A 22,032-nucleotide genomic window follows, 5' to 3' on the forward strand; every position below is an offset into this window, starting at 1 on the left:
CTGGGAGAAGAAGAGATGAGAGGAGGGAGGAAGAGATCAGTAGGTCGGAAGTAGTGGAAGCGATGAAGAAGATTAAGCTGGGAAAGGCCCCAGGAATTGATGGAGTGTGTGGTGAAATGCTTAGGTATGGGGGTGAGATTGTTGTGGAGTGGATATGGAAGTTGTGTAGATTGGCTTGGGAAGAGGGAAGGGTTCCAGAGGACTGGAAATCAGGTATAATTGTTCCTCTGTACAAAGGAAAAGGGAGAGAGAAGTATGTGGTAACCATAGGGGTATTTGCCTTCTTAGTGTGACTGGTAAAATATATGGTAGAATACTCATTCATAGGGTTAGGCATATGACAGAGGAGCTAGTTGGAGAAGAACAAGGGGGATTTAGGAAGGGAAAAGGGTGTGTAGATCAGATATTTGTTCTAAGATGTTTAGTGGAGAAGTATCTAGAGAAGGGAAGGAAAGTGTATGCTGCCTTCATGGACTTGGAGAAAGCTTATGACAGAATAGATAGGCAAGGTATGTGGAAGGTATTAAGAATATATGGAGTGGAGGGGAAATTGTTGAGTGCTGTGAAGAGTATGTACGAGGGAGCTAGGGCTACGGTGCGAGTGGATGGTGAGCTGAGTGAGTTCTTTGATCTCAATGTGGGACTGAAACAAGGGGTGTGTAATGTCTCCATGGCTGTTTAATATATATATGGATGGGGTTGTAAAGGAGGTGCAAGGTAGGGCAGTGGATGTGGGGGTGGCCCTAATGAATGAGGGTGAGATTTGGAAGCTTCCGGTGTTGCTGTTTGCTGATGATACAGTATTGTTGAGTGAAGATGAATGGGAGTTGCAAGGTTTGGTGAATGAATTTGGGACAGTGTGTAGGAGGAGGAAGCTGAAAGTTAATGTAAACAAAAGTAAAGTTATGGTGTTTGAGAGGAATGAAGTCACAGAGTGTGCAGTGAGGTTGGATGGTGAGGATATGGAGAATGTGAGTGCATTCAAGTACTTGGTTAGTGTGATGAGTAAGGATGGAACTTTGGGGGATGAAGTACGTGAAAGGGTACAGCAGGGAAGAAAGGTTGTTGGTACACTGAAAGCAGTGATGAGAAATAGGGAGGTGAGTATGGAAGTTAAGAAGTCACTGCATGATGGTATTGTGATCCCTACCCTGACGTATGGAAGCGAGGCGTGGACCTTGCAAGAGGGGAACAAGTCAAGAGTGAGAGCAGTGGAAATGAGTTACTTGAGAGGAGCATGTGGAGTGACGTGGAGGGACAGGTTGACGAATGAAGAAGTGAAGGAACGTTGTGGGGTAGATGTGGATGTGGTTGAAAAGATTAGGAAAAATACACTGAGGTGGATTGGACATGTGGAGAGAATGGAGAATGAAAGACTGACTAAGAGGGTGTATGTAGGTGAGGTGGAGGGAGGGAGAGGGAGGGGTAGACCGAGGATGAGGTGGAGGGATGGAGTTGAGAGGTATATGAGGGAGGGAGGGGTGAGCTGGGGGGAGGGGAGTCAAATGGTGGGTGTCATAGTGACTTGAAGGCGTTTTGTCTGCGGCCACCCTTTGCGGGATTAGGGCGTCGGGCTATAGATAGATAGATAGATAGACAAGTTTAACATTTTTAGCCACATCAAAATCATCAGAGCTAGATGATCCAGTTCTACCTTCTTTCATGCGATACTCATGGTCTGCCTGAATCCTAGCAAGTTCAATTTGTACCTGAGCCTGTGCCTGTGCCTCCTGAATACGAGCCTGAGACTCAGCCTCCTTAGCACGTGCCTGAAACTCAGCCTCCTTAGCACGAGCCTGAAACTCAGCCTCCTTAGCACGAGCCTACTGCAGGGCTAGCTGTAATTTAGCTATTTCAATCTGCGTTTGCTCACCTGGAGGAGTTATATTAAACAAGCTTTTATTAATCATGCCAACAATTTGATCTTTAGAATGATGAGAGCGAACAGCAATTCCCAACTGTTGAGCAACAAGCTTAAGTTCATTCTTTGTTCTGTTTTCTACACCACACACTGTTTGCACATTTGACAAAAAATCTTTGGCTTCATCAAGAGTAGTAATAGTAGACATCATGAATAAATCACAGGCACAAAATATCAAGCAATATCCTTATCATAATATCCTGAATATCCTGATAAGAGGTCGCCAATTTATGTTACGGAACAGAGAGAGATAATGAACACTTCAAGTGAGAATACTAAAATCACTACTGTCCCGCAAAGTTCCAGGTTCAAAACAAAAGACTTAGGTAAAATTACAAGTTAAAGTTTAATGCTCAAACTAACAACTAAACATTCAGGACTCATAAGGATAATGTAATGGCAAAACAGGTTACATATATGGTTAACTGCAATAGCCTCTATTAACACGAATTTAGCAAGAGCAAATTTATCTAAGTCAGCCCTGATAAAATGAGAAAACCGGATAATGCTCAGTTAAAGCAAGATATAATATTATTACAGATACAAATTATTACTAATACTGGCTGACAATAAAAACTTTACCAGGCTTACGAATTAACGCCTTATGCTATACAGTACAAGAAAAATGATAATAACACTTATACTCAAATTATACAGCAGCTAGATGGCTGGAGACTTCCTGAGCACTCACAAAAATAATATAATGTAAAGGGGAGGACAGAGATGTGAACAGAATGAGTAGATCTAAGTGGCAACTAATGCAGAGGGGCCGGCAGAGCTTGATTCAACTTGCAAGAAGGACGCGCAAATGAAGGCACAGAGGACGAAGAGCCGACACCCCCGCTCTGAACAACAGAAAGAACGACTTACTCTAATATAAGGGGGAGAAGGGGGGAATGAGGTAGAACACGCAAGCCTGGTCACTATGGAAGCCACGTGGCGAATCGTGATCAAACATGCAGCATACTGTACATTAGAATTATACAAAGGATGATGAAATCATAGGCTATGTAACTATATATATACGAATATATATATATATATATATATATATATATATATATATATATATATATATATATACACACACACACACACACACACACATATATATATATATATATATATATATATATATATATATATATATATATATATATATAAGAATATCGGCAATTAATTTCAGAGGTAGTAATTTAGTGAATCATACTGAATACTGTGGTAGTTCATGTTACAGAATCAGTGAAGCATGCTTTTCTTTATGATGTTACGATTGTTATAATAGCATCACAATGAAATGTTCATCTCACACAGAAACTTTCACAAGCTAGAAGAGATCCCTGTATTTATCTGGTGTACTACACCTGCTCATAACTCAGGCATCTTTTTAGTTACCCTACACTATGCTTCAGCTGCCTTCCATCAATCACCTTTATATCATGCAACATCATCACTCCACACTTTATCACTCGCATGCAACACCAAGTAACTCCATTCTATATTATTAGTGTAATCATAATGTTAACATTAAAAATTCAACACACGGCACAGTGTGATGCCTGATGGGAAACTCACCAGACTTGGAAACTTCTACACACCCGTGCCGTTACACGTAACACAACAAGTCATATACAGGGGAAATGGGAGAGATGGAACAGAAGAGGTTAGGAGAAAGAGACGGTGAGGAGAGGCAGGAAAAGGGCGCACTGAGTTAGCAAGCATAAAACTGCTCTTGCCTTAGGACTGCTCTTGTCAGACACTCCTGAAGAAATAAACTGCATTCAAACCCCAGACTCATCTTTATCTTTCTCCTGTCATCCACGACAAGTACAACGAACATTCTCTCGTTCTTACATTCTAACACATTTTTGGTAAAGCTCAGCAACACACACACACACACACACACACACACACACACACACACACCAGGATAGCATATGACATACTTAACAGCAATGACAGTTACAAAAAGAACCTAAACTATAAAAAAGGAAATTATCAAGACCTAAAGAAGTATTTCTTAGAAGTTGATTGGGAAAATGAGCTTAGAGGACAAGATTTAAATGCTGCATATAAAAAATTCTGTGAATTTTATGAAATAGGAGTCCAGAAGTACATCCCAAAGCACAAAGAAGCAGATAAGAAAATACAGAAATGGTTCAATACAGAATGTAAAAAATAAGAAATAAGAGATTTGTTGTGGAATAGATACAGAAGACACAATAGTGAAAGGGCGTATAATAATTACAAACAGGCAAGAAACGATTATACAACAATAAGGAGGGAAGCCCCAAAACGGTTTGAGGAGGATATAATAAATAAAAGTAGTGATCAACCAACTTGTTGAACGAAAGGCAATGATAGACTACGTATGTGTGGATGAGCGAATGAGAAGACAAGTATTGGATGCAAGGATGTGGAGAGGGTGGGGGAATGGAGTCTCGGACCATCACTTAGTGATGGCCAAGGTAGAGCTGCAAAGAAAGTGGTTGAGGAGACGAAGGGGAAGACAGGAGGAAGCAGCTCCTGTGAGAAGAGTGGAGAAATTGCAAGATGGGGAGAAAAGGACAGAGTATAAGAGCATAGTGGAAGAAAGATTGGGAAGGTATGAGCTAGAGCAGATGGAAGGGGTGGAAGACGTATGTATGATATTCACGGAAGAGATAAGCGCAGCATGTGAGGCGGTTTGTGGAGTGAGGAGGAGATGCAAGGGTGTGCAAGGGACAGCATGGTGGAATGATGAGGTGAAACGAGCTGTGGAACAAAAGAAGAAGGCATATGGTGAATGGTTGGCGAGTAGAGGTAGGGGAGAAGATGAGAGAGAGAAGAGAGAGGTATATGTGAGAAGGAGAAGGGAGGTTAAGAGACTGGTGAAGGAGAGTAAGAAGAAAGTGGATGAAGAGTTTGGGAGGAATCTGAGTGTGAAATGGAGGGAGAGTAAGAAATTGTTTTGGAAGGTGGTAAAGAAAGTAAGGCAGTGTGAAAGGGGAAATAGTAGGGTAGTGAAAGATAGGAATAATAGATTGTTGGTGGAGAAGAGAGAGAAATTGAGGAGATGGAAGGAGCACTTTGAGGATTTGTTGAATGTAGAGAGTGAGAGCAGTGTGAGTATAAGTGGTTGGGGAATGGCTGGGAGAAGAAGAGATGAGAGGAGGGAGGAAGAGATCAGTAGGTCGGAAGTAGTGGAAGCGATGAAGAAGATTAAGCTGGGAAAGGCCCCAGGAATTGATGGAGTGTGTGGTGAAATGCTTAGGTATGGGGGTGAGATTGTTGTGGAGTGGATATGGAAGTTGTGTAGATTGGCTTGGGAAGAGGGAAGGGTTCCAGAGGACTGGAAATCAGGTATAATTGTTCCTCTGTACAAAGGAAAAGGGGAGAGAGAAGTATGTGGTAACCATAGGGGTATTTGCCTTCTTAGTGTGACTGGTAAAATATATGGTAGAATACTCATTCATAGGGTTAGGCATATGACAGAGGAGCTAGTTGGAGAAGAACAAGGGGGATTTAGGAAGGGAAAAGGGTGTGTAGATCAGATATTTGTTCTAAGATGTTTAGTGGAGAAGTATCTAGAGAAGGGAAGGAAAGTGTATGCTGCCTTCATGGACTTGGAGAAAGCTTATGACAGAATAGATAGGCAAGGTATGTGGAAGGTATTAAGAATATATGGAGTGGAGGGGAAATTGTTGAGTGCTGTGAAGAGTATGTACGAGGGAGCTAGGGCTACGGTGCGAGTGGATGGTGAGCTGAGTGAGTTCTTTGATCTCAATGTGGGACTGAAACAGGGGTGTGTAATGTCTCCATGGCTGTTTAATATATATATGGATGGGGTTGTAAAGGAGGTGCAAGGTAGGGCAGTGGATGTGGGGGTGGCCCTAATGAATGAGGGTGAGATTTGGAAGCTTCCGGTGTTGCTGTTTGCTGATGATACAGTATTGTTGAGTGAAGATGAATGGGAGTTGCAAGGTTTGGTGAATGAATTTGGGACAGTGTGTAGGAGGAGGAAGCTGAAAGTTAATGTAAACAAAAGTAAAGTTATGGTGTTTGAGAGGAATGAAGTCACAGAGTGTGCAGTGAGGTTGGATGGTGAGGATATGGAGAATGTGAGTGCATTCAAGTACTTGGGTAGTGTGATGAGTAAGGATGGAACTTTGGGGGATGAAGTACGTGAAAGGGTACAGCAGGGAAGAAAGGTTGTTGGTACACTGAAAGCAGTGATGAGAAATAGGGAGGTGAGTATGGAAGTTAAGAAGTCACTGCATGATGGTATTGTGATCCCTACCCTGACGTATGGAAGCGAGGCGTGGACCTTGCAAGAGGGGAACAAGTCAAGAGTGAGAGCAGTGGAAATGAGTTACTTGAGAGGAGCATGTGGAGTGACGTGGAGGGACAGGTTGACGAATGAAGAAGTGAAGGAACGTTGTGGGGTAGATGTGGATGTGGTTGAAAAGATTAGGAGAAATACACTGAGGTGGTTTGGACATGTGGAGAGAATGGAGAATGAAAGACTGACTAAGAGGGTGTATGTAGGTGAGGTGGAGGGAGGGAGAGGGAGGGGTAGACCGAGGATGTGGAGGGATGGAGTTGAGAGGTATATGAGGGGGGGGGTGAGTTGGGGGGAGGGGAGTCAAATGGTGGGTGACAGAGTGACTTGGAGGCGTTTTGTCTGCGGCCACCCTTTGCGGGATTAGGGCGTCGGGCTATAGATAGATAGATAGATAGATCAACCAAAGCTGTTTTACAGCTACATCAGAAGCAAAACCAAAGTAAAAGATATAATACAATCCATTACGGACGAGGGCATCACTTATACACAAGAGAAAGATATTTGTGAAGCACTAAATAAGAATTTTCAATTAGTTTTTACAGAAGAAAAAATATTTTGAGAGGGACTATGTGGAACATGCATGTCCACACATAATACCAGATATACAAATAGCAGAAAAAGTAATACAGGAGGAGTTAAGTAGATTAGACAGAGGAAAAGCAAGTGGTCCTGATGAAATTTCATGTTGGGTACTACGAGAATGTGCAAAGGAGTTAAGTAAACCATTATTTTTAATTTTCAAGAAATCCTTGAGTCAAGGTAAACTACCTGATATTTGGAAAAAAGCAAATATTGTCCCCTTATTCAAGAAAGGAAACAGACAAAATCCACTCAACTACCGACCAGTATCACTGACCAGTGTTGTAAGCAAGGTATTAGAAAAGCTTGGGTAAATCATCTAGAAGAACACAGTATGATAAGAGAAAGACAGTTTGGTTTCAGAAAAGGAAAATCATGTGTTACTAATCTGTTGAGCTACTATGACAGAGTAACAAACACAATACAGGAAAGGGAAGGATGGGTGGACAGTATCTATTTAGATTTCAAGAAAGCTTTTGACACAGTACCACACCAAAAACTTTTATGGAAACTGTACCATCAAAGAGGAATTCGGGCAAACTGTTTTGTTGGATGCAAGACTTTCTCATAAAAAGAGAAATGAGAACAGTACTAAGAGGAAACTACTCATCATGGAAAGAAGTGACTATATAGTGGAGTACCACAGGGTTCAGTGCTGGCACCAATCATGTTTTTAAAGTATATAAATGATATAAACAGTAACACTGGAAATGAGAGCTATCTGAATATGTTTGCAGATGATGCAAAAATACAAAGGAGAATTACTAACACAGACTCTTGTAAAGAGCTACAAGAAGAATTAAATAAACTTCATGAATGGAGTAGTACATGGCAAATGGAATTCAATGTGGACAAGTGTCATGTAATCAAGTTTGGTAAAAGTGGAAAAAGACCTGATTGGGATTATAAGTTAGGAAATAAAACCATATACACATCAGAAAGAGAGAAAGACCTAGGTGTGATTATCAATAACAGACTATCTCCGGCTGACCACATCAGCGAGAAGGTACGGAACATGTATACATTGCTTGCAAATATGAGAATAGCATTCACATACATAAATGAAGACATGCTAAGATGGATAATAACATCATTCATTGGACCAACCCTGGAATATGCATCAGTAGTCTGGAGTCCTCATCTCAAAAAACACATAGACAAGATTGAAAAAGTTCAAAGGGCCGCTACAAGATGGATACCAAGCTTGAGGGACCTAAGCTATGAAGAAAGACTAAATAAACTGAATCTACCAACACTACAGGAGGGAAGGAAAAGAGGTGACATGATAATGCATATAAGTGCATATCAGGGAAGGAGAAAATAGACATAAATGATTACGTAACATATGGAGAAGCATCAGGAAGAGGACACTGCAAAAAACCGCATAAGGAGAGGTGATAAAGACGTAAGGAAATTCAGTTTCCCAAACGGAGCAATTGATCAATGAAATGCACTACCGAATGAAATAGTGTGTGCCAAAACAATTCACAAATTTAAGGATATGTACGATAAATATGGTTTAAGACACGGGACAGTACGAGCTTGACTCATCCGTGTAAAGATACAATTAGGTAAGTACAATTAGGTAAGGTAAGTACCAGACGCGAGAGAGGTAAGATGTGCCGCACGTTGCTTCACACTTGGGCAATCTCGGCTACAAATGGCCATACCTAAAAAGTACCTTTATATGAGTCAAGCTCTGTACTAGGTCCAACTAAATAGTGTTCTAACATAAAAGAGAAAGTTCAAGTAAAAGTGTTGTTCCAATAACAGAATACAAAAAAGTAGTGCAGATGCTCCGAACAAGCAGATCAGCTGTTTAGTGTTTACTGTTTGGTCTGCGATGCACAGGAATGCAAAACTGGAAGTAGAGTCTTTTTCTTAGTACCACAAGATGACCACTGTCTTTAGCAAAGCAAATTTGGAAGGAGTTAAGGGATAAAGGTAGAAAGCAGGAAGATTATTTCTACCAGGAAGTGGTGGAAATGGAGATGCACAATAAGCTGGTAGAACGAGTGTACAGAATAGAGAAGGCATTTCAGAGTGAAATAGATGAAATTAAGAAGCAGTTGCACATGCAGAAGGAGGAAAATGAAAAATTAGTAATGGAGGTTAACAAGAAAGACACAACAATAGATGAGCTTTCAGTTGAGGTGGGTACACTTAAAAGGATGATTAGTGAAATGGCAAGCACAGTTGTCAACCGTGAGAGTATTACGGAAAAGTTCAGAAATGATGCAGAGACAATAAGGCAGACAAGCACTCTGATAGATCATAGCAGTGATATTGAAGAGAAGATAACCCGGGTGAATGAAGCGATGCAAAGCTACAAAAATGATGTGGAAACCACGTATGCTGAAATGGTGAACGTAAAGAAAGACTTAGAAACAAGAGTCGAAGAAAAGAGCATTAAAAAGGAAGTGAAGAGAATAATCCAAAACAATCCAAAATTGGTCAAAGATTCAGCAGACATCAACAAATCTAGAGTAATCACTGATATAGAAGAGGAAGACATAAAAGCAAGATTTTGAGAGACAAAGGAGATGGCAAATGTAATGAGTATACTGAAGAAAGTACCAGAGGAAATCTGTAGTAAAGACACAGAGGTACATAAAAGGCTAGGGAAATATGAGAGAAATAAATCAAGGCCCCTGAAAGTAACCATCCAGAGTGTAAACTCTGTGGAGGGAATACTGAAAAATGCAAACAAATGAGAAAAGAGGATTTCAAAAATATATGGATAAAAAGATGCCTAACTCAAGAGGAACTGGGATTACTAAAAGAGAAGAGTGAGAAGGCAAAACAAGAATGATGGAAGATCAGAGGAAGAGAAGAACACATTTTTTAAAAACGTAATTGGACTGCAGATACGAAAATTGTACATAAACAGAAAGGAATAAAAGGCAGGAAGGTAGTAGATCCAAGTCGTGACAAGTATGTAAACGTGATGATTAAGTTGATGTACTCTAATGTAGATGGAATGGTATCTAAATTACTTGAATGATTATATTAAAGAAAAGGAACCACATATTGTTTGCCTAACTGAAACAAAATCATCATCAGGGATATCAAATGATACTCTAAACCTAGAGGAATACAATATATAGAGAAGAGATAGCAGCTTAAAAAATGGAGGAGGAATTATAATATTAACAAATAAAAATCTGCAAGTCAAAGGAATAGAACTAGATATATCCTCACAGGTAGAACTGATCGCAGTAGAGATTAGTACATCTGAAGGGAAAGTAACTGTGGCAAATTTATACATGCCACTCTCAAACATTTGGGAAAAAGACGAATATGAAGACCTGGCAGAGAGTACAATTCAAAGTTTAAAAGCATTACTACATAGAATGGAGGAGAAATCTGAAAGACTATCTGGATATTTCAATACAGATATAAATTGGAATACTCTAGACATAAAAGCCAAGAAGCTCCTGGACTTTATGCAGGAGATTTTTCTAATCCAACATGTTAAAGAAAGCACCAGAAAAAGAGGACTTGATGTACCATCACTACTAGATCTTATATTTACTAGGCAAGAAGAAAATGCTATTGACAATATTATATATCACCCTCCATTCGGCAAGAGGAACCATGCAGTGTTAAATTACAACTTCAGGATCGCATATGACAGTTAACAGTAATGAAAGTTACAAAAAGATCTTTAACTACAAAAAGGGCAACTATCATGACCTAAAGAAATACTTTTTAGAAACAGGTTGGGAAAAAGAGTTTAGATGAGAAGATTTAAATGTTATGTATAAAAAAATCTGTGAACTTTATGAAATAGGAGTCCAAAATTACATCACTCGGCAAAAGAAGCAGAAATGAAAATAAAGAAGTGGTTTAATAAAAATTAAAAAATCAAAAGAAAGAGAGATTTGTTGTGAAGCAGATACAGAAGACACAATAGTGAGAAGGCCTATAACAACTATAAACAGGAAAAAAACGAATACACAAGAAGAAGGAGAGAAGCCTGAAAACAGTTTGAGGAGGACATCATAAACAAAAGTAGTGATCAATCGAAGCTATTTTACAGCTACATCTGAAGCAAAACCAAAGTAAAAGATAAAATACAATCCAATACGGATGAAGGAATCCTCTATACACAGGAGAAAGATATTTGTGAAGCACTAAATAAGAATTTCCAATCAGTTTTTACAGAAGAAAATATTTTTGAGAGGGACGACATGGAACATGCATGCCCAAACATATTACCAGATATACAAATATCAGAAAAAGAAATACAGGAGTTAGGTAAAGTAGACAAAGGAAAAGCAAATGGTGCAGACGAAACTTCATGTTGGATGCTACATGAGTGTGCAAAGCAGTTAGGTAGACCATTATCTTTAATATTGAAGGAATCCCTGGGTCAAGGCAAACTACCTGATATTTGGAAGAAAGCAAATATTGTTCCCTTGTTCAAGAAAGGGAATAGACAAAATCCACTACACTACCGACCAGTTTCACTAACCAGTGTTGTAAGATACTGGAAAAGCTGATAAGAAATTTTTGGGTAAACCATCTAGAAGAACACAATATGATAACAGAAAGGCAATTTGGTTTCAGAAAGGGAAAATCATGTGTTACTAATCTATTAAGCTACAATGCCAAAGTTGCAGAAACATTATGGAAAAGAGAAGGATGGGTGGACAGTATCTATCTAGATTTCATGAAAGCATTTGACAGAGTACCGCACCAAAGACTTTTATGGAAACTGTACCATCAAGGAGGAATCCGAGGCAAACTGTACTGTTGGATGCAAGATTTTCTCAGAAAAAGGGAAATGAGAACAGTAGTAAGGGGAAATTACTCCTCATGGAGTGAAGCGACTAGCGGAGTTCCACGGGGTTCAGTGCTGGCACCAATTATGTTTTTAGTGTAAATAAATGACATAGATAGTAATATTGGAAATGAAAGCTATTTAAATATATTTGCTGATGATGCAAAAATACAAAGGAGAATTACTAACAGACTCTTGTAAAGAGCTCCAAGAAGTAGGCTAATACATGGCAAATGGAATTCAGTGTGGACAAGTGTCATGTAATCAAGTTTGGTAAAAGTGTGAAAGACCAGATTGGGATTATAAGTTAGGAAGTATAACCCTACACATATCGGCAACAGATAAGGACTTAGGTGTGATTATCAAAAACAGACTATCTCTGGCTGACCACATAAGTGAGAAGGTACGGAATATGTACTCCCTGCTTGCAAATATGAGAATAACATTCAAATACATAAATTAAAACATGCTGAGAAAAATAATAAAATCTTTCATCAGACCAACCCTGGAGTATGCATCAGTAGTCTGGAATCCTCATCTCAGGAAATACATACATAAGACTGAAAGAGTTCAAAGGGCCGCTACAGGATGGGTACAAAGCTTAAGGGATCTAAGCTATTAAGAAAGACTAGAAAAACTGAATCTGCCAACACTACAGGAGAGAAGGAAAAGAGGAGACATCTTCTTCTTCTTTCGGCTCTCCCCATAGGGGTTGCCACCGCGGATCACCCGTCTCCATCTTACTCTGTCTTCTGCATCCTCTTCTCTTACACCTACCACCCGCATGTCCTCCTTCACTACATCCATAAACCTTCTCTGTGGCCTTCTTCCCTTTTTGCCTGGTAACTCAATTTCCAGCATCCTCCTCCCGGCATATTCCTCATCCTTCCTCCGCACATGTCCAAACCATCTCAGTGTCGCCACTCTAGCTTTGTCCCCAAACTGATTTACGTGCGCTTTCCCTCTAATATGTTCATTTTTAATTTTGTCCAACCTCGTCACTCCTAGAGAAAAACGCAACATCTTCAATTCTGCTACCTCCAACTGTGCTTCTTGTCTTTTTGTCAGTGGTACTGTCTCCATTCCGTACAACATGGCTGGCCTCACTACGGTCTTATAAACTTTCCCTTTCATTTCTGTCACAGATCACTCCTGTCAACTTCTCCACCCACTCCATCCCGCCAGCACTCTTTTTTTTACCTCTCTACCACACTCTCCGTTACTTTGTACAATTGACCCCAAGTATTTGAATTCATCTACCTTTTGCCACCTCTACACCTTGCACCCTCACGGTTCCCCTGTCATCTCTCATTTACACACATGTACTGAGTCTTGCTTCTTCTTATTTTCATTCCCCTTCTCTCCAGTGCATATCTCCATCTCTAAAGCTCTGTCTCAGCTTCCTCCCGGCTCTCACTACATATCACAATGTCGTCCGCAAACATCATTGTCCACGGAGGCTCCTGTCTAATCTCATCTGTCGATCTGTCCATCACCATTGCAAACAAGAAGGGGCTCAAAGTCGATCCTTGTTGCAATCCAACCTCCACCTTGAAACCCTCAGTCATTCCTACTGCACATCTCACTGCTGTTACACTATCGTCGTACATGTCCTTTACCACCCTCATGTACTTCTTTGCCACTCCTGACTTTCTCATACAGTACCACAGCTCCTTTCTCGGTACCTTATCATAAGCCTTCTCCAAGTCTATAAATACACAATGCAACTCCTTCTGGCCTTCTCTGTACTTCTCCATCACCCTTCTGAAACGAAAAGAGGAGACATGATTATGCTATTAAATGCATATCAGGGAAGGAAAAATGGACATAAATGAATATATAACCTATGGGGAAGCATTAGCAGGAGGACACTGCAAAAAACTGCATAAAAAGAGTGGCGATAAAGATGTAAGGAAATTTAGTTTCCCAAATAGGGCAATTGATCAATGGAATGCACTACCGAATGAAATAGTGTGTGCCAAAACAATTCATAAATTAAAGATGTATGATGAAAATGGTTTAAGACACGGAACAGTACGAGCCTGACTCATTCCTATAAAGATACAATTTGGTAAGAACAATTAGGTAAGGTAAAAAAACACACAAACACACACACACACACACACACACACACACACATTGTCTGTTTCTCTGTCTCTGTCTGTCTGTTTGTCTGTCTGTCTGTCTGTCTCTACAATTGAGTGATGTGTGATTCCTTTGTGGTCAATTTAACTGTGAAAGGTCTTGATAGTACTCTCAGTTTTATCGTCTCTCTCTCTCTCTCTCTCTCTCTCTTTCTCTCTCACTTTTAGTTCAACCCATCCTTGCAGGAGGTAGTAAGGGATGAAGTGATGGTGATAATAATGATGATGATAATGATGGTGGTGATGATGATGATGATGCTTATGATGAAGATAATAAAAATGATAATAATAATAATAATAATAATAATAATAATAATGACTGATAATGATGATGATGATGATGATAATAATGATGATAATGACGTACTGTACCTCTATATAATTCACAGATCCATTAATTAGCCATAAATCTTAAAAATCCTCTGTGTCTCCCCAGGTGTACTTTCTCACCTGTAATAGTTGTAATTATTAAAAAAAGATAAAGAATATCCATATACAAACATTGTTGTCTCTAAACTTTACATTTTTTATTCGACAAAGATCCCCTAACTTAAAAGCCATGAGGAGATTCCTATGATTCTCAGTATCATTTTAAATTGATTCTGGACTTCAATTATCTTCCTTCTATTACCTGAGAATAGAATAAAAATAAAGTTAAATACATAAATAATAAAAAGCCCACTTAAGGATTAACGTATATTTAAATCCCAATGTTTCTGTATTTTGAATTAGATCCATTAACTAAAAATAAATAATAACAGTCCTCTCCTCCTCAGCAAATGCGATGTACTCGTACACTCCGGCATCAGTGATCGACCAACTAATCCCTGGTTCTTCCACTATCCACCCTGGATCCTCCCTGGGAACCCTGACCCCCTAGGCAAACTTCCGGAAAATCTTTGACCCCGGGCAAAAGGGCATTGGATTCACCAGGGTAGACGACGGCGACATCTTAGTAATTGACAATGTTGATCATAGGGACGCATATGGCCGCCTTTGCACCATCAGAGTCCCTGGTAACTCAGCCTTCCGCGATGAGGTGCTATGAACGGTGCTAAATGTCAAGGCAGCGAGGATGCAAACGCCGCCATTGATGGTGACGGCAGTGACACTCTGGCTCGTACCCCAGACTGCTCCTTTTTTTTTTTTTTTTTTTAATGCGAGGAAGAAGGAACCAAAGGCCATGAGCCCGCAGTAACAGTTCCCTCCAAGAGAAAAACACAATACAATAGAGATCCAAATTCAAGATCCGATCATTTTGAGATGCCTGGTCACACTGCATTTGAAAGACTGGAGATCATAGGCAGCAGGAAATACAGACAGAGGGAGACAGTTCCAGAGCTGACCTGTTGCATAAATGAAAGACTGGGAGTAACGGTTAACTCTTGCATTAAAGAGTTGGACAGAAAAGGGATGAGAGTTTGCTGCCAGACGGGTGCTACGCGCCCGTCATAGAGGTGGAGGAATGCAAGCAGACAGTTCAGAGGAGCAGTGACCATTAAAGTAGCGATAGAAAAGAGATAAAGATGCAACAGTGCGGCGAAGAGACAGAGGTTGAAGGGAGTCAGTAAGAGGAGGAGAGTTAGTGAGACGAAAAGCCTTTGACTCCACCCTATTGAGAAGAGCTGTATGTGGGGAGCCTCCCCACACATGAGAGTTGCACTGCACACAGGGGCGGATAAAACCCCTGTATAGAGTCAACAATTGTGCAGGGATAAAGAAAGAGCGGAGTCGGCTTAGCACACCCAATCTCTTGGAAGCAGATTTTACAAGAGATGTAATATGATCTTTCCAAGATAAGTCCCGAGTAAATGAAACCCCAAGCATGTTCAAGGATGATGCAGGATTAAGCTGAATATTATTAAACATTAGTGGGTATACCTGTGGAAGATTTTGTTGGGTTGATAGGTGTAAGAACTGAGTCTTAGATGCATTAAAAATAACTATATTATTTTTACCCCAGTCAGAGATACGAGTCAAGTCAGACACTAGGTGTGCCATAGCCTCACCCCTTGTTTGTTGAAGTAACTGTTGAGATGGGCGTTGCGGGAACCGAATGGAAAGGTGAAGGGTGGAGTCATCAGCGTATGAGTGGATAGGGTTTGATGTACAGCTTAGAAGATCATTGATGAATAAAAGGAAGAGAGTTGGTGATAGGACAGAGCCCTGAGGAACACCACTGTTGATAGATCTAGAAGAATGATGGCCGTCTACAACAGCGGCTATAGAATGACCAGAAAGGAAGCTAGCGATGAAGGCACAGATAGAAGGATAGAAACTGTAGGAGGGCAGTTTGGAAATTAAAGATTTATGCCAGACTCGATCGAAAGCCTTTGAGATGTCAAGTGCAATGGCAAAGCTTTCGCCAAAGTCCCGAAAGGAGGATGACCAGGAGTCTGAAAGGTAGGTGAGAAGATCGCCAGTGGAGCGTCCCTGACGGAACCCATACTGACGACCGGAAAGAAGGTTGTGATAGGAAAGATCCCATAAAATTTTTGTATTGAGAATTGACTCGAAAACTTTTGAAATACAGGACGTCAAAGCAATTGGATGGTAGTTGGAGGGTTGGGAGTGGTCACCCTTCTTTGGGACTGGCTGAATGAGAGCAAACTTCCAGCAAGAAGGAAAGGTACACTCGGAAACCATAATCTCTAGCCCACCTGGGTCGGTGCCGGAGGTTAGTACAGCGACCTTTCTGGACGGCGGCCCACTCAAACTATCACGAGGTAACACGTGCATGAACACACACAGTCCTTATGAACCATTCGAGGCTTCGCTCTGAGTGTGTCGTATGTTTAATCATCCTGCTGTATATAATGTTAAGCAGTCATAGTATGGCTATATAGGTGTCATTATGTATAAGAACTGTATGTGGCATTGTATATTCATAAAATAGGGACACGAAGAAAAATTAACGTAAGTTGTAGTTACGAAAGTAAGAATGGAAAATATAGACTTACAAACCACCCAGTGATTCGATACAATGTATTCAGCGTTTGTGTGTGTGTGTGTGTGTGTGTGTGTGTGTGTGTGTGTGTGTGTGTTTTCTGTAACACCAAGCTTCATCCGTAGAAGGAATGATTTTTCATTAAGGGGGTGTTTCCATTTATCATCGGTGATAGCTCGCCCATTCGTAATTGTGCGCATCGTCCCATAGCACATTGTTTCCATCAAAACTATGGTTCATCCATATTTCCCTTCTTCCGTGTAATTGTATCAATATGGCTTTGTGCTGACTTTTCACTTCTTTATTTACCAAACTAATGTGGATCAGTTACTAGTTATCTCGCACACACATGCACACAGCGCAACAAGAATGTTTTGTGGGTATGACTATTGGTTACATGAAACACCAAAAATATTTTTCACATGTATTATGCATAAACACTGTAAACATATGTGATTATTGTAGTAACATATATCTTGTCTGGGCATATTCCCAAGAGTTATGTATATTTTAGCCTCGACATTCTAAGCATATATATGACGTGATGTAAAATCACAAAGTAAAATACCTTGACAAATTTCCGAGAGTTAGGAAAGAATGTGAAATGTGTATGTGGCCCCAACGAGATTACAGGAGGCGCTACCTCCACTGCCACCCCCCACAAGGCACCGTCGTAGGCGGAGATTTAATTCCTGACAACAGGATCCCGAGGCAAGGCTGCTACCACTGAGATACCTCGTGCCCAAAGGTTAATACCCTGTCCAACCTCCATCTGCCGTTATAACTTCATGGAATCTGGCGGGCATGGAATCTACCAGATTGCTGCTTGTTGTGTGATATTTGCCCCACACTTGGTGGGGCACGGGCAAACAGAGAGCCCGTCAGGGAAACTGCAGAAAAAAAAGTTCTCAAAGAGAGCGTAGCGGGGACAGCAAACTGGCGAACGAAGGAAAGGCGGCAGAGGCAGGGGAAGGTGCGATGGTTGGTGGTGAGATCGGCTGCCCGATGATCGACGAGTGTGGGCGGGGCTTGGCGGTGGATGGTGAGGCCGGCAGCACGATGGTCGAAAGAGGGCAGGGCGGGACTAGAGCCGGGTAGACAGTGCGGCGCCGATGGAGGAGGCGCCGACGAGCTCAGGTGGAAACGCCCCGACGCTGCCCTCAACCCCCTTGCCCCTGGTAGAAAGGGCAAAATAGACTCGCCCAGCTCTCCAGCAGCAGCAGGTGGAAGCACGAAAGGGGAGGCCCGGTCCTGGTCGTCACAGATGGCACAGCCCCGGTCCAGGTCGTGGCGGAGGGAGGGTCGTCGGCCGGGTAGTCTAGGGCGGAGGAGCCTCGACCTCCTTGTGGGCAGACCAGGGCATTCCCTCAGATAGGAACGACGGGCCCGTCCCTCGGCTGGTGTGGCTGCTGCGGAGAGCTGGTCCCGCCGGGAGGTCTTGACGTGACGAGAGATGTGCTGCGAATGCAGATTGCTGCAGATGTTCTGCCTCCTCCTTATTCCCTCCCACACATTATGTGCGTGTCTCCTCACTGCCTCCCTCGTTTTCTCCTCAACACCACATTCAGCAACCATATGCGTCCAAAGATTTTCTGTTGGATTACAATCAGCCCCTTTAGAGGGCCAGTCCAATAGAATAATTTATGAGTGCACCTGAAACCAATGCTTGACTGCCCGGATTGTAGGTATTGGACTGCGTTCTTGCACCATGTAAATAAACAGTGGGTCTGGGTCTGGGATGGGATATGCTTGCACCAATGGAAAAAAGGATATCTCTAGAATTTTTATATACTGCTCTGCAGTATGTTCAACAACACTCACCACCACATCCATCCATGCATGGAGGTTGTTACACGACAGCTTGTCGATGTCTCATGGATGTGTCTTCAGTCATATCTTGTATTATGTAATTGCCGACACTGGCGCCCGACTGCTGCGACAGATGTCAAACATTTCTCATCGGTGAAAATGACGGACCTCCAAATATCGAATCCCACATCCACATACGCCTCAGCAAACCTTTTCCATGCTTCCTTCGGTGCCTCTGTTAAGGTTTCCTTACGCTCTGGGATGAAACATTGACTGCCAGTCTCCCGTATTCGCCTCCTGGTAGTTATCGGGTGACACTGAACTCCTGTTTCCCTTGTTATGTGAGCGGCACTTGAGAGTGATGATCGCTCTGCTGCCCTTTGTGGTCAGACTCCCCGTGGGAGTTACCGTGGGCCTCCGTGTGCCCAGGTGGGATGGTCAAAGTATTACGCTATAAGTGTGTCAAATGAATGACTGATCGACGTGCATGTTAAGTTTGCTTAAATATATGGTTAATTAAATACGGTCTTTCATATACGTAGTTACACGAATGAAGGGGAAATAAAAGATATAGATGGGGTGTGGTGGAAGCATCGTGATCTGGCACTATGCTCAGACCAGCTTATGTCTGAACTGTCTCGTATATGAAGTAATTACCGTATATATTAACCTACTGTATTAAGGTTGTCGCCTGATGATACCAATACACACACACACACACACACACACACACACACACACACACACATATGCACGTGAATACAAAAGTTCACGTCCTTGTCAAGCTTGCACATACACACGCACTCACGCACGCACGCAAGCGCGCGCGCACACACACACACACACACACACACACACATGCAAGTGAATACAAAAATTCACATTCTTGTCTAGCACACAAACACACACACACACACACACACACACACACACATGCACGTGAATACAAAAATTCACATTCTTGTCTAACTTGCACACACACACACACACACACACACACACACACACACACACGCACGTGAATACAAAAGTTCACTTCCTTGTCTCGCTTGCACACACACACACACACACACACACACACACATATATGCACGTGAATACAAAAGTTCACTTCCTTGTCTCGCTTGCACACACACACACACACACACACACACAAACGCTGAATACATTGTATCGAATCACTGGGTGGTTTGTAAGTCTATATTTTCCATTCTTACTTTCGTAACTACAACTTACGTTAATTTTTCTTCGTGTCCCTATTTCATGAATATACAATGCCCCATACAGTTCTTATACATAATGACACCTATATAGCCATACTATGACTGCTTAACATTATATACAGCAGGATGATTAAACATACGACACACTCAGAGCGAAGCCTCGAATGGTTCATAAGGACTGTGTGTGTTCGTGCGTGTGTTACCTCGTGATAGTTTGAGTGGGCCGCCGTCCAGAAAGGTCGCTGTACTAACCTCCGGCACCGACCCAGGTGGGCTAGAGATTATGGTTTCCGAGTGTACAAGTTGACAGACAAAGGTGAAAGAGTTTGCCTAGGCAGGGTGTAAGCACAGAAGCACAGTTCTTGAGAACAACAGGAGGGACCCCATCAGGCTCATATGCCTTGTTAGTACTGAGGCCAGTGATAGCAGAAAATACATCAACTGAAGAAATTTTAATGTCAGCCATGAGGAAGCCAGAGGGGGGAAGTGATGGAGGAACAGCACTGGAATCGTCTAAGGTGGAATTGGAGGAGAAAGTCTGTGCGAAGAGATCTGCTTTATCAGTAGAAGAAATAGCTACAGAACCATCAGAGTAGAAAAGAGGAGGGAAGGATGATGAGGTAAAGTTGTTAGAAAGATTTTTGGCAAGGTGCCAGAAGGACCGGGAAGAATTCGAGTTGGAGAATTGAGAGCATTTAGTATGGATGAAATTATTTTTAGTAGAGCGAAGAACAGACTTAGCACGATTCCGGGCAGAAACGTAAAGATGATGTGATTCAGGGGTGGGTTGGGTCCGGTACCTTTTGTAGGCCCTCTCTTTGTTGCGGACAGCATTAGAACAAGCGTGATTCAACCAAGGCTTTCTTGCGTTAGTCAAAGGATATGAGAAAGGAATGCATGCTTCCATGCCCGAGAGAATAACCTCCGTAATGCGCAAGGCACACTGAGATGGCTCGCGGCCATGGAAGCAATAATCATTCCAGGGAAAATCAAAGAAGTACTGCCTGAGGGCCTCCCAGTCCGTGGCTCCAAAATGCCACAGACGACGTTTCCCTGGAGGGTCCACAGGACGTACTGGAGTGATAGGACAGGTTAAGGTAATAAGGTTGTGATCGGAGGAGCCCAACGGAGAGAAAAGATTAACAGAGTAAGCAGAAGGATTAGTTGTGAGGAAGAGGTCAAGTATGTTGGAGCTCTCTCCAAGGCGGTCAGGGATATAGGTAGGGTGCTGTACAAGCTGCTCTAGGTCATTAAGGATAGAAAAGATGTAGGCTTGTTCACCAGGTGGATCCGTGAACGGAGAGGAGAGCCAAAGGTGGTGGTGAACATTGAAATCTCCTAGAATGGAGATTTCAGAGAAAAGAGAAATGGACAGAATGTGTTCCATCGTAGAAGTAAGATAGTCGAAGAATTTTTGATAGTAGAATTAGGGGATAAGTAAACAGCACAGATATATTTAGTCAGAGAATGACAGGAAAGCCGAAGCCAGAGTGTAGAGAATTCAGAAGAATCGAGTTCAGGAACACGAGAGCAAGATAAGTCGTTGTGTATATATACACAACAGCCACCTTTGGCTTTGAAATGAGTATAGAGAAAGTAGGAGGATACAGAAAAGGGTTTGCTGTCAGTTGCCTTAGACAGCTGAGTCTCCGTTAGAAAAAGAAGGTGAGGTTTAGAGGAGGAGAGGTGGTGCTCAACAGAGCGAAAGTTAGAGGAAAGGCCACGAATGTTGCAGAAATGAAGAAGAAGAGAGTCAGACAATGGTTCCAGGCATCTCGAGTCATCACCGGGAGAGGGGCTGCTGCTGCCTCCCTCTGCCCCAACAAAGCCCCTAGAGCTGCCTTTTACCCCCAGCCAGTCCCTACAATTGCCCCACACCTCTATGTAGTCCACAGAATCAGCCCACCCCTCGACGCAGACCTTACCAAATCAGGTACTCCTTGGAGGGAACTTCATCACTACAGACAAACCCCTAGACCACAAGAACCAAATTGCCGGACTGTTCCCGCGGCCCTACCATCACCTTGCCAGCTTCCTTGATATTGGTGGCATCCAGAACCTGGGAAATCTGGTAACTGGGATCTCAGTTAGGGATTCCCGTAAAGGTAAATTCCAGCTATGTCTCCCCAATCGCACAAGGAAATATCTTCCCCCTTGTAAACACTAAAGACTATTCTAAAGGGAAAGATAAGGAGTTCTGCCCTCTCAGCTGCTATCAGTGATGCGATTAAGCCCACACAGACCAATTGAATATAAAGACATCTATGGTGAGAAAACAATATGGTCTCAGGATGACCAT

This window comes from Coenobita brevimanus, chromosome 11, assembly GCF_032717465.1.
Source record: "Coenobita brevimanus isolate Jiangsu-jjx chromosome 11, ASM3271746v2, whole genome shotgun sequence".
NCBI classification, from domain to species: Eukaryota; Metazoa; Arthropoda; class Malacostraca; order Decapoda; family Coenobitidae; genus Coenobita; species Coenobita brevimanus.